We start from the raw sequence: 13360 nt of genomic DNA, 5'->3' as shown, positions 1-13360 counted from the left end.
ATTTACTCTAAAAATGACAAATGACAAAACTGACGTTTAGAGAAGTTATCCAGTTTGTTCAAGGTCACTAAGCTAGTCAGTTAACAGTGAGGAGCCAAGGATACAGGTTTCCTGACTCTGGACCCAGGGATCTTTAGGCTCACAAGCCGCTTTAGAGCTGGAGGTGGCTTCAGTCACATATTGTTAAAATCACTGGGTTTCTCGTTTCCATTCTACTAGGAACTTGCTATACGGCAACACAGAGTGAGAACTGTGACAAACCAGAAAAGGGGGGGCACTTCTAAAGGACACAGCCGCTGCTCAGTACCAGGTGACTATGAACAGGAAATAAGGTATAGTCCTCATTTTTCAAATTGGAAATCTAGTCTTGTGAAACACCTGCCAACTTTTAAATGTTTGTTCTATTTAAAAATACCATGTTGGTCGAATCAAATACATATAGAAGAAACCAAGCCCACGGGAAACCAGTTCTAAATCTGATGCAAATTTGCATAGTAAAAGGCCAGACCGTGTGGTTGGTTCCTGACTAAAGAGTCACGAAGGCATGCGGTTACTGGTGCCATAAATCCATGTGCTCACCAAGCACTCTCCCTCAAGCATACATACTACTACTTTTCAAGTATACATAGATGCTATTATGGAAAAAACTCAAAGTAATTTACATGGTGAGCTAAATTCATAGGAGCTTTCTATAACTACTCATTTTTCTCCAATAAACTGACTGTAAAAACATAACCACTACCATTTGAATCCTCATCAGTTTTTAATTAAAGAAAAGACCCTCGTGTTTAGAAAAGGTTGGAAAATATTGAACTAGATAATATCTAAAGCGTGCACATTTTAATTCCATGGCTGTAAGCTGCAAAGAGGTGGGCATCTAAGAAGATAAGTCCCTTGAACACACCAAGGTATATATCCTTAAAACTTAGCATACATAAGGTCATCTCAATGGCTATCGTTACCTGTTTTCTATCTAACTGCTCAAGTTCAAGAACAAAAGTGAAGTAGCCATTCATACTAACAATGTTTATTCAACAATTACATTTCAGGCAAGTAGAAAAAGAAAAATAATAAAAGGTCCAAGACAAGCTATCATTGAGCTTTAGTGACAACAGGATATGTCAGACACCAATAATACAAACTCATGATGGATCAGTGCAATTAAGACACCTGTGAAGCTAGGGTGCAGGTTCAGGAGAATATGACCTGTCCTGCGCTAGCCTGAAGGGCCTCCTGGAGAAGTAATGTTTGATTAAACTGAGATCATCTAGGGAAGTAGAAGCGACAGTGTTGGCTGCATGGGCGAGTGGAGGAGGGATGGGGCATTTCAGGGAGGGCCTTCGTGGTGGGGATGTGGTATTTCTAAAGAACTGAAAGGCCAGAGGGGCTGAAACCAAGAGTGAGCGGGCATCTGAGGTGGGTCTTAAAAAGGCGGAAAGAGACAGACACAGAGGCCTTCTACTCCTGTTCACAATGTTTAGGTTTTTACTTTACGACAGACTGCATGTCAGTACCTTACATGGCACCCCTCTCTCAAAGCAGGTGTACAAGAAATATACAGCGAAACTGAAGGGGTGGCAGGAGGGGACACCAGAGATGTAAGCAGGAGCTGGGTCCCCAACCCGCCGTAAAATATGCTAAGGAGTCTGAACTTCACGTGAAGAATGATGGGTTGTCCCCGAGGGCTTAGGCCTATTTAAAAGGTGACTTAGTGTGGAGAATGGATTTAAGGGATGTGAGAGTCAAAGCAGAAAACCCAGGGAGATTCCTGCAGTAACCCAGGAAACAGACAGTAACGGCCTGAACTAAGGTGGTGACCGTGGGAATGGAAAGAAGAAAACAGAGTCTAATGGAGGAGGCAGAGTGGACAGACCTCAGTTCCTTTTCAGCTTTGGGGTAGGAACATGAGAGAGGGGCTCAGGATGACTTTCAAATTCGTCTTATGACTCTGGTGAAAGATGGCGTGGTTGATTAAGGAGGAGCATAGATGCACGTTGGACAATCAGTTCATGGCACCTTTGGGTTAACTGAGTGGAACTGTCCAAAAGTCAGTAAAATCCAGGCTGGGGCACAGGCTCGGGAGGCAGCAAGAGAGATGGGAAATGACTCAACAAGAGAATCAGAAAAAGTATGAGCAGAGAAGGGGCAGAAGCATCATCAAGGGCTGGACAAAGAAATACAAGTCCATCCCTCACATGGAGATGGAGGAAAAAGGAGAAAACCAGCAAGAAAACGTTGCCATGGAAGCCAAGGGAGGAGAGTTTAGGAGAGACTGATTGACAAGGTCAAGCTGGAGAAGGAAAGACAAACCACAACACCATGTTGTTCCCTTTTGGTTGGTATTTCCTTCAGGGCTGGTTGGCATTTCCTTCAGGGCTGGTTGGTATTTCCTTCAGGGCATTAATCTACCTTATTTTTTCACTGTCCATCTCCTTCTAAGACTTGTAACCCAATAACATGAAGATTTGTTCTTCACTATATTCCTGCTGCCCACAGAGGACTTGCTGCACAGAAATTCTCTAAGATCTCTTTTGAAGGGATGTATGGAGAATGCCTGGGTGCGTGTTTAGGAAGGAATTGGTAACGAAGGAGAAACTGCAGATGAAACGAGCAGAAATCATCCCCCAGGAAGAGGGCTGGGCTGGCAGAGAGGATGGGACCCAGTAGACAGAAACAGAAGTAGGCTGGTCTTAAATGACACTCAGAAAGATCATTTCCCATCCATCCTCTTCCCCGAGAACCAGAGATTATAAAATTCTCTCCCATGACTTTCTACACGGCCATTCCCCTGAGATTTTATTCCAGGAAAATCATGAGTAAGTAGTTAGGGGATAAGACTTCCAGTTCTAATCCTATGCATCGTGAGCATGAGATTTTCAAGAAGTGACCTCATCCCAGTGACTGGTTTTTTTTATAGCATGATGCCAGTGTGCTTCAGTGGTTTAAGTCGAGACAGTGTACAAACATGTGCCCTGACAGAGCAGGGAAACAGGACAGGGTTTTTATTAAAGAATCATTCACTTTTGAAAAGTAGTCACTTACCCCACTAAATAGAAAGGTCCCTCAGCTCACTTAAAACCCAGTTCAGTTTATAAATTTTGATTTCTTAGTAAATGTCCTAAGAGTACTTTTGACATCTGTCTTTCACTGAAAAAAAGATCAGCTCCCCATTCTCCCCTCCCAGTGATAACCTTAACTGTCCTAATTAAATGTTCTAAATCTGGAATGACATGGGGGGAAAGGGGGGTTGCAGAGCCTGTGCCCTCATAAGACTTGCCCTAATTTACTTAGCATCAAGGGCTCAGTTGACCTTTACCCAGCCTTAAATCAATCAATTAGCTGAGACACACCTTCTTTCTTTCAAAATGAGGAGACCACATGGATAAGATGATATTTCACACAAATCACTTTCAATAAACATAAACCACAAGCACTATAAGAATGTTTGCCCTGAGGCTGCCAAGAAAGGCCAAATGATAGAATAAAAAGGCTCCGGACCAGAAGCCGGAAGAATCATATTAGCAACTGGCTTGCACTGGAAAATCACACCAACCTCTTCTCTACTCTGCCCACCATTCCCTGTCTTCCATCATCTCCATCAACAATTAACACCACCTCATGTTTTATGCCAGAGCTTCCTAGGTGATGCAGTGGTAAATAATCCATCTGCCAATCAGGTTTGATACCTGGATCAGGAAAATCCCTTGCAGAAGAGAATGGCAACCCACTCCAGTAATCCTGCCTGTAAAATCCCACGGACAGAGGTGCCTGGCCGGCTACAATCCATGGGGTCGCAAAGGGTCAGATATGACTGAGGAACTGAGCACAACAACACAACACGTTTTACACCAGCAACCAGCACAGAACCTAGCACGGTGATGACACTCATGTTACGGAAAGGCATAAGGGGCTAAAAGCCCAACTGCTTAGGTTTGAATCTAGCCTCTCACCAGCTTGAGCAGGTAACTTAACTACTGTAATTTATCAGGAAAGTGAGGATGGTAGCAGCAGCCCCATTACAGAGTGGTTGTTGGGATTAAATGTGTTAATGATTACAAAGCACTTGCAACAATGCTCAATAAACAGCAGGGAAGAGTTTCCCAATATAATCATTATCACTGTCGTGGCCAGTGTGACCTCGAGCAAGTCACTGTCCACCACAGGGTTAAATTTCCCCACCAGCAGCATGATGAGGTGGATGAACTAATCTCAGGAAGATCCCCACTAGCTTAACTCCTCTGTAATTCTCTGAATCCTATTACAACTCTCTAAATCCTCCTAAGGTTCTGAGCTCTCAGACCAGCAGCAGAGAAGATCACCAGGAGTCTTAACAGCCCAGAGAGCTGGACCCTGTATCTCACAGACTACTCAGCCAGCACCCTTCCTTACTGTAGATAACAGACTGTTTAGAGATGAAAATATTCACTGTGATACTCAAACTGTATAGACAGCAGAGATGTGAGAAAAGGACACGCATCCTGGTGGCAGGGGGCGGGGGTGGGGGTGGGGTGGGAAACAGACTAGGAACAAAGACAAAAAGTGAACATGACACCCCAGAAACGCACTGTACCCACCAGGTTATTTCTTTAGCATTCTTCATCTGATAGCAACTCAAAAACTTCAAACTACAAGGCAGCTGTGTAGCAGGGAAACATTCCCTACCTACAAGTATAGCTTCTCAAAGTGACTTTAATCCCTGGCAGGTGCTCCCCAGGGAGCAGACACTGCTGAGGCGAGTCTTAGGTGCAAACACCTTTCTCAGGAAGCAGCCACTTGCTGGACGTTTTACCTCACCTGCACTCTGCCCAAAAGCAAAACCAGAGTCAAGAAGATCAAGGTCCCTTTCCATTCTGCGTCTCAGTTTCCATTTCTGTAAAATGGAGGGGGGAGGAACTCAGGCCACCTAATTTCCAAGTTTCCTAACAGCACTGAAATTGTATTCCATCAACGATTTCCACTTTACAGGAGAAGTTTTTCTTAATGAGGTTAAAAAAGAAGATCCAAAGTTACTTGCTAATTTTCTGCCTGAAGCTAGATTTCCTGGGTTCACATTCCCAGTCTACCACTAGCTCTGTGACTTTGGGCAAATTACTTAACCTCTCTGTGTTTTGGATAGCTCATCAGTAAAGAAGAAATAACACCTTCCTCATGGGGTGTTGTTAGCATTAATTTAGGTAATAGACATAAAGTATAAAGCACTACGAACTATTCATATTGGAGTGTGGCTATTATTTTCAATTATAGTTTTCTGATTCCAAGGGAAAATTTACTTGGAAACGGTATCCTAGAAGTAACACAAACACACACAGAGAGCAGGTAGACGAGAATCCTGGGTTCTAACCATGATTCTGCCCCCAGACTAGCTGTATGTAATGGATGAACACTGACCCTTCTCTAGGCCACAGATTGCAAATCAGAGGTGATAAACTGGCAGCCATGGTGTTCTGTCTGACCTACAAGGGAGGTGAGAGGTGATCTCCTTCACCAGTGCAGCCCCTTACTCCCCAGCATCCCTGACTCTGAAATCAAGAACCACCTGGCACTCACCACACTGCCCACCACTTTCCTTACCGCCCAGTCCCTGATGGGCCTTTGGCTCCCCAGCTAGGATACAGAGAGACAACCCTTTCTCCAGGGGCTAGGAGCCCCTGGATGACCATATGCCAGTGGGACTGTGTTGTTCCAGATCAGAAACACAGCCTGCATGAAAGCAGGCTGCACACACCAAGGGCACAGTTGAAAGAACAAACTGTTGATTTTCTTTATTAATCACATCACCATTCGCATAAGCAGCTGTTATTATGAACAGCTGCAGCTGCTAAAAGGCTGATCTTGAAGCAGGCTAGAAAAGTGCTTCCAAGTTGCATACCAGCAATGGGCAAGTGCAGACCTGCAGTCTATTGGCTTGGTTCTTCCTACTGGTCCTCAGTGCCTCTCTCTGGACCAGAAATCCTCCTTCTTCCATATCCTGGCATGGCGTGGGATAAGGGAGGTTTCTAGAATCAGCTTAATACACAGAATTTGAGGTGAACGTCAAAGGACTTCATTTTGATTTCCACCTCAACTATTCAGTGACCCTAAGTGCATTACTTCTCCTGATTATCGGTCTCTTCCTATGCTAAAATACAGACAATAATAATACCTACTTTTGAGGGTTGTTGTAAGGAGTCAAAACTAGATTATGCCTATGAAAGTATTCTGTAGACTGTGGAAGTCCAGGTGAAAAAATAAAAGCTTATTATCTTCTCATGAAAACTGCAGTTTGACCCATAAATCATCTAATACAGAATTCACTGTTGCTGACTTAGGGCTATCAGAGGTGAAATCAGAGAATCACATGGCTATAAAGGGCCTTTTGAAGACCTATAACGCAACTTTGACTGTGTGGATCACAATAAACTGTGGAAAATTCTTGAAGAGACAGGAATACCAGACCACCTGATCTGCCTCTTGAGAAACCTATATGCAGGTCAGGAAGCAACAGTTAGAACTGGACATGGAACAACAGACAGGTTCCAAACAGGAAAAGGAGTACATCAAGGCTGTATATTGTCACCCTGCTTATTTAACTTCTATGCAGAGTACATCATGAGAAACGCTGGACTGGAAGAAACACAAGCTGGAATCATGATTGCCGGGAGAAATATCATTAACATTAGATATGCAGATGACACCACCCTTATGGCAGATAGTGAAGAGGAACTAAAAAGCCTCTTGATGAAAGTGAAACAGGAGAGTGAAAAAGTTGGCTTAAAGCTCAACATTCAGAAAACAAAGATCATGGCACCTGGTCCTATCACTTCATGGGAAATAGATGGGGAACAGTGGAAACAGTGTCAGACTTTATTTTGGGGGGCTCCAAAATCACTGCAGATTGTGATTGCAGCCATGACATTTAAAAACACTTACTCCTTGGAAGAAAAGTTATGACCAACCTAGATAGCATATTCAAAAGCAGAGACATTACTTTGCCAACAAAGGTCCGTCTAGTCAAGGCTGTGGTTTTTCCTGTGGTCATGTATGCATGCGAGAGTTGGACTGTGAAGAAGGCTGAGCGCCAAAGAATTGATGCTTTTGAACTGTGGTGTTGGAGAAGACTCTTGAGAGTCCCTTGAACTGCAAGGAGATCCAACCAGTCCATTCTGAAGGAGATCAGCCCTGGGATTTCTTTGGAAGGACTGATGCTAAAGCTGAAACTCCAGTACTTTGGCCACCTCATGCGAAGAGTTGACTCATTGGAAAAGAGTCTGATGCTGGGAGGGATTGGGGGCAAGAGGAGAAGGGGAGGACAGAGGATGAGATGGCTGGATGGCATCACCGACTCGATGGACGTGAGTTTGAGTGAACTCCGGGAGATGGTGATGGACAGGGAGGCCTACCGTGCTGCGATTCATGGGGTCGCAAAGAGTCGGACATGACTGAGTGACTGAACTGAACTGAATTGAACTGAACGCAACTTTTCTACACTGTCTCCCCTCTCCTCCAGTCCCGGAATGCTACCAATAAGAGCCTAGACAAAGGACGGCCCCATTTGGGAAACCTCCACTTGCAGGAAACTTGCTCCATTCCAAGGCAGGCAGTTCATTCCATCTACCATGGGCTTAATCTGAACACAGACCACTTTACCTTGTAGAGGCCAAATCAGACTTGCTGTAATTTAAGCACCCTTGAAAGTGCTCAAAGTACCCACCCCAGGGCCTTTGTACATGTTGTTCCATCTACCCGAGTACTCTTTCATCTGTCCTCAGATGACCAGGTCCTTCTTATCCTTTCAGTTCAAATCTGTCTACTCCAGAGAAACCTTCTCTACGACTCTTCACTCCATCCTACCTAGTTACCATCCATCATGATAATCTGTGGTTTTTGTTTTGTTTTGTTTTTTTGCACACATCCCTACTTGTGTGTTTATATCTTGCTGAATTCCCCAGAGAACATAAGTCCCACGAAGACTTATGAGAGACTTGCTTCTCTTATTCACCACTTTGCTCTCTTATGATACAATAGTTGTACCATAGTAATCACATTAGTTCATGACAGGCACTCAAACATATGTTGAGTGAATTTATGAATTAATGAATGAATGCTTAATTCTATGCACATTGTAGATATTTAAATACTCAGAACAGAAACCTAAATAATATTTATACCAACTCTCACTACTGACAACTCACAAGTAGTAATCATGGCTTCTTGTCTTGAGAAAAAATATATAAAAAAATAAACAAATTGAATAACGGCTCCCCAAGCCAGCTTTATTCATAGCAGCACTGTCCCTAGTAATCTGTCTCTTTATCTCATGCAAAGGGAATTCATGAAAAGGCACTTAAGTGCATGAAAAATAGATAGCTGTTTCCTGGAGACAGGGCCTGACATAATGGCATAATTATGAACTGTCCTTAAAGAGATCACTCAGCTGGCAAGTAGTCAACCAGGTCCATTGTAAATGCTGTCACAGACCCTCAGAACCAGATGAGCAAGCCTAACAACCAGACATGAAGAATGCACATCTACAGGGTATGTACTGAGCCATGGTACCCTCGCCCACTACGTACCCCTGGGCCAGTAGAGAGCAGAAAAGCCTGGAGAGGGATGAAAGTTGCTACCCTTGCCTGGTCTGGGGACACAGACTCACCTCAGCAACCATGAAAGATGTCTGGGGAGAAAAGCCACAGGTTCTTGGCAGGCTGTGTGCTGGAGCAGAAAACACTGGAGATCTGGGTGGAGTCCTATTCTATAACTTCCAACTGAGTCATATCACCTTCCAGCATCTCAGTATTCCCATCTGTAATTGGAGGTTACTAGTTCCTACACAATCTTTCTCAGAGGCTGGTCCAAAGAATAAAGCCACACCATACCAGATGCTAATGCATGTTGTAATCCACAAAAATGTACTGTGATTTACAAAGCACTGCACAAAGATAAATTACTGATGGCAAATTATAGTAGTTTATAATCATAAATAATTGCTGCAATTACGATTCCAGAATAGGCATCCAAACACCTGGAGGCTGACTGATAAGCACAAGGAACACCTTCATGGGAAAGATGACTTATGCTTTCTGTGCATCTTTTAAAGCCCCAGGCATGGGCATGCAGGAGGTTCACAAGTACCCCAGATGCCCAAGAAGAAAAACCTGGATCTACAAGAAAGGGCACGTTCCCACAAGTCACCATTTGCTGCTCTCAGACAACAAGCTACAGCAATTACTTGAGACATCTCTTAAAGCGCCCTAAGTCTCAAGGATAAATTATTAAAATCTACAAAGAAACTTCCCTACCATAAACAGAGACCAGATCACGATTTCCATCCTTGACTCCAGAGAAGATGTCATAATATGGCTTAATGAGAGGTGGCAATTATAAAGAGACAATGTCAGAAAGCGCCCGTGCCTTAAATTGCTGTTTAGCTGTTAAGTTGTGTCTGACTCTTTTGCGACCCCATGGACTGCAGCCTGCCAGGCTCCTCTGTCCATGAGATTTTCCAGGCAAGAATCCTGAAAAATTGGGTTTTCCCAGGGTTGCCTGAAATAAGAAGCTTTGCACAGAAGGGCTCTTTGAAAATGCATCAAGTCATTAAACTCTGTTAGCACCTACTGTTTACATAACTCCACTCAGTGCTGCAAAGATAAGTGAGCAGGTAATATTCAGCCTATAGCATGGGGAATAGTGCACCAAGGGCTATAAAAGGGGACCAGGTGTTAGAAGAACACATAGGAAAAGGAAATTTTTTTCCTCCTGGGAGAAATACAGGAAAGCTTCATGAGTCAAGTGGCATTTGAGCTGGGAGAAGAAAACAAAACAGAGATAAGATTTCTTTAGAAGCTGAGATTCTTAACTGCATCTGTGAATAGGCTTTTAGGAAGCCCTGCAAAAAAAAAAAAAAAAAAAGTATATTTAAATGAACGATAAGGTCACACAGGACTTCAAGTAATTGGTATTAAAATACAAAACTTACTTTATTTTTTTTTTTTTTCAAAACTTACTTTAAAAAAGACAAATATGTGATAGAGTACCATATGTGATTCTTTATTAATGCAGTCAATAAAATCTAGCAGCAAGTCTAACATCTACCATAATTTCAAAGCAGCGATGAATGTTTTTTGAGACATCTGTAACGTCTGTAATATGAAATGACAATGTCTGTGATTTCTTTTGGCAACAAAAGCAAAATACAGAGATACTGCCAATACTACTATGGTCTGTTACCTACTTTTATAATGAAAGGAAATGAAATACTGCAGTTGTTGTTTAGTCACTCAATCATGTCCAACTCTTTGCCACCCCATAGACTGTAGCACGCCAGGCTTCCCTGTTCTTCACCAACTCCCAGAACTTGCTCAAACTCATGTCCACTGAGTCAGTGATGCCATTCAACCATCTCTTCCTCTGTTGTCCCCTTCTCCTCCTGCCTTCAATCTTTCCCAGCATCAGGGTCTCTTCTAATGAGTCAGTTCTTTCCATCAGGTGGCCAAAGTATTGGAGTTTTAGCGTCAGTCCTTCCAGTGAATACTCAGGTTTGATTTCCTTTAGGATTGACTGGTTTGATCGCACTCCAAGGGACTCGCAAGAGTCTTCTCCAACACCACAGTTCAAAAGCATCAATTCTTCGGCACTCAGCTTTCTTTATGGTCCAACTCTTACATCTAGCCACGACTACTGGAAAAACCATAGCTTTGACTATATGGACCATTGTTGGAAAAATGATGTCTCTTCTTTTTAATATGCTGTCTAGGTTTGCCATAGCTTTTCTTCCAAGGAGCAAGCATCTTTTAGCAGTCAATAAAAATAAAGATGTAATTTTTCCCTTTTCAAGTTCAGAGATTCAAAGTTATTGTTTCCAAGGACCCAAGTTAACAAATTCGGATAGAGAAAACGGCCCAAACAAAAGAGTTATTCAGGTAAGGCAGGCCAAACCCTCAAATCTCACCAACAAGAAGGTTCTTCATCCCTCGATCGTTATATTACAAAGTGTCCTGTAATTTCCAAAACAGTATCTTTTTTAAATAAAAAATGAGTGAAAGAGGCTAGAAAACATCTTTCCACAGGTTATATATAGTTTCTTTCTAAAAGTGGAGTAGATGACAGCATGTTGGTAAGTTTATTAAGAAATATACATATATATGCAATAGGATTATGTATGAAAAACTGTATGCAAGTATGAGTGACTGTAAGCATGTTTTATAAACATCGATGCCCAGAAAAAATTGTGCATCAAATATTAATAATAATTAGAATTCAGAGGTGATTTTACTTTTATCTTTGTATTTTCTGTAATTGGAAAATGGGCCCGAAAATACCCCAAAATATTAGGTGATTTAGGGTAGCACACATTCCACACAGTATAAAACAGAGCTGGTACTAGCACTCAGAAACATCCTTCTTTTGTATCTTCAGCTTTAGCACTGAATGCACCTGAACACAGGAGGTAAGCATAATTATTTGCCCCAACTTAACTATTTAGAAACTGAGATTCAGAAACTTGCCCAAAGTCACAGAGAAAGTAACTGGAGAAACTGAGACTAGAGTCCAGTTCTCCTGTCCCTTGAGAAGGCAGAATAGTATCACTGTTGAAAGCAAGGGCTTTTGCAACAGCCTGACCTTGGTTAAGTCCCAGCTATGTCACTTAGTTGCTGGTAAACTTGGACAAATTCCTGAATTTTTCCAATTCTAGAGTTCCCCATACTTCTTTACTTCAAAGGGTTATGCTGTTGATGGAAACTATCCAATAATGTGAAACCCTATGACAACCTCTGACATAAAAGAAACATTCTCATCTCAATCACTATGCCTCCCTGTCTCTGTCCCGGAGGAAGGATTCCAGCATTATCTTCCAGAAGCAGCAGATGTAACTGCTCGTTAGGCTCAGCAGCCCAGTTCTAGTCTCAAAAGTCAACTAGGATCAGCTCACTGTGTGTATGTACAGCTCTACTGAACCAGAAATGCACAGTATCAGGCTGAACTGAACATGGGACAGGATGTTGGAGTGCTGAGCAGCCAGTCTGGGGATCTCTAGGGATTCAGATTCAATAGGTCTGAAAGGGGATCAGAGATTCCAAACTGTTAAAAAGCTCCAGGAGAGTCTAAAGAGCTAACATTCAATGACAAGTTCCTGGTTTGACATAAGAGAGTCCACTATTTCTGTGAATACAAAAGGGGCCCAGTCTAATCACAAGCAACGCATCACCCAATGGCTGGCACGACAAGGCCTCATGGAAAGACCAGGGCTCTTCTGTCATGAAGGGCAGTGACTGCCTAGAACAGTGGAGGGAGAATGGAAACCAACTCAAACTAGAAGCAAAAATAAATGTAGAGGGACTTCCCTGCCCCAGATGCATAATGTTTTCAGAGCTGGAACAGACTTCAAAGATGACTTTGTCTGTTATACAGATACCACCACACATCAGTGACTAGAACGCAAAGGAAGTTACCAAGACTTAGCAACGATTCACAATAAATCCCCTCAGTAAAGATGGCTGGATGAATTCATTAAGGAAAAGTAACACTCAAACACCCGAAAGACAAGGCTTCAAAATGGCCTACTCCGTAGACACAAAAAGTGCCTAAAAATATGGTAGATCTGACAGCACTCAGAAACACTCAAACACATGTCTGAAAGGAGACAAGAGTGAGCAAACCATTCTCATTTTGGAGTTGATGGGCAAGCGGAAGAGGGAGGGGTCTCCCACATGAATTAAAGTTTTTGCTCACTATTTTATTCTTATGACCCTACATACTGTTTGGCAAACAGTATGACATTCAGTAATTACTTGTTGAATGCATGAATGTAAGAAAGACCTGTATATGTATGGCTGAGTCCCTCTGCTGTTCACCTGAAACCACCACAACATTGTTAATCGGCACTGTTAATACCCCAATACAAAATAGAAAGCTTTGAGAAAAGAAGAGAGACAGGACAAAAGAGACCATCTCTGCTCCTGCAGGCTAAGCAGGGCACTGAGTGGTACAGCACTCCCCAGGGAGTGGGGCCTCTTTGGTTGTCTGGTCCAGAAATGACACAAACAGACTGCCCACGCAGTGGAAGGAACATGAGCTTTCGGGTCAGACATCCTTTTACAGGTTCAAACGCAACCTCTGTACGGTCTTGGCATAAGTACTTGACCTCTTTGAGCCTCAGTGTTTCATCTTTAAAAGGGGATAATACCATTTACTTCACATCTAAAAGAGGCATGATGATATTTATCCTTATAAAGTCTCTGGGAAAAAAATTACATGAATAGATCTATGCAAAGTAGCTAGCACAAGGGCCAGCATACAGTATGAACTTAACAAATGGTAATGTGAGTTGGAATTAATCATGCCCTCTACAGCCAGAGCCTTTCTTCTCCTAAGTCACCTCTAA

General features: G+C 42.6%; 1 protein-coding gene across 3 annotated transcripts in view; it reads right to left on the bottom strand.

Annotated features, from left to right (window-relative positions):
- Window positions 1–13360, bottom strand: part of MB21D2 (Mab-21 domain containing 2) — a 122771-nt gene that overhangs the window by 105192 nt on the left and 4219 nt on the right. The gene's annotated exons all lie outside the window — the stretch shown is intronic.

This window comes from Bos indicus, chromosome 1, assembly GCF_029378745.1.
Source record: "Bos indicus isolate NIAB-ARS_2022 breed Sahiwal x Tharparkar chromosome 1, NIAB-ARS_B.indTharparkar_mat_pri_1.0, whole genome shotgun sequence".
Classification (NCBI taxonomy): domain Eukaryota; kingdom Metazoa; phylum Chordata; class Mammalia; order Artiodactyla; family Bovidae; genus Bos; species Bos indicus.
The sequence above is the reverse complement of the archived record's forward strand: the minus strand, read 5'-3'. Positions and strand labels throughout refer to the sequence as shown.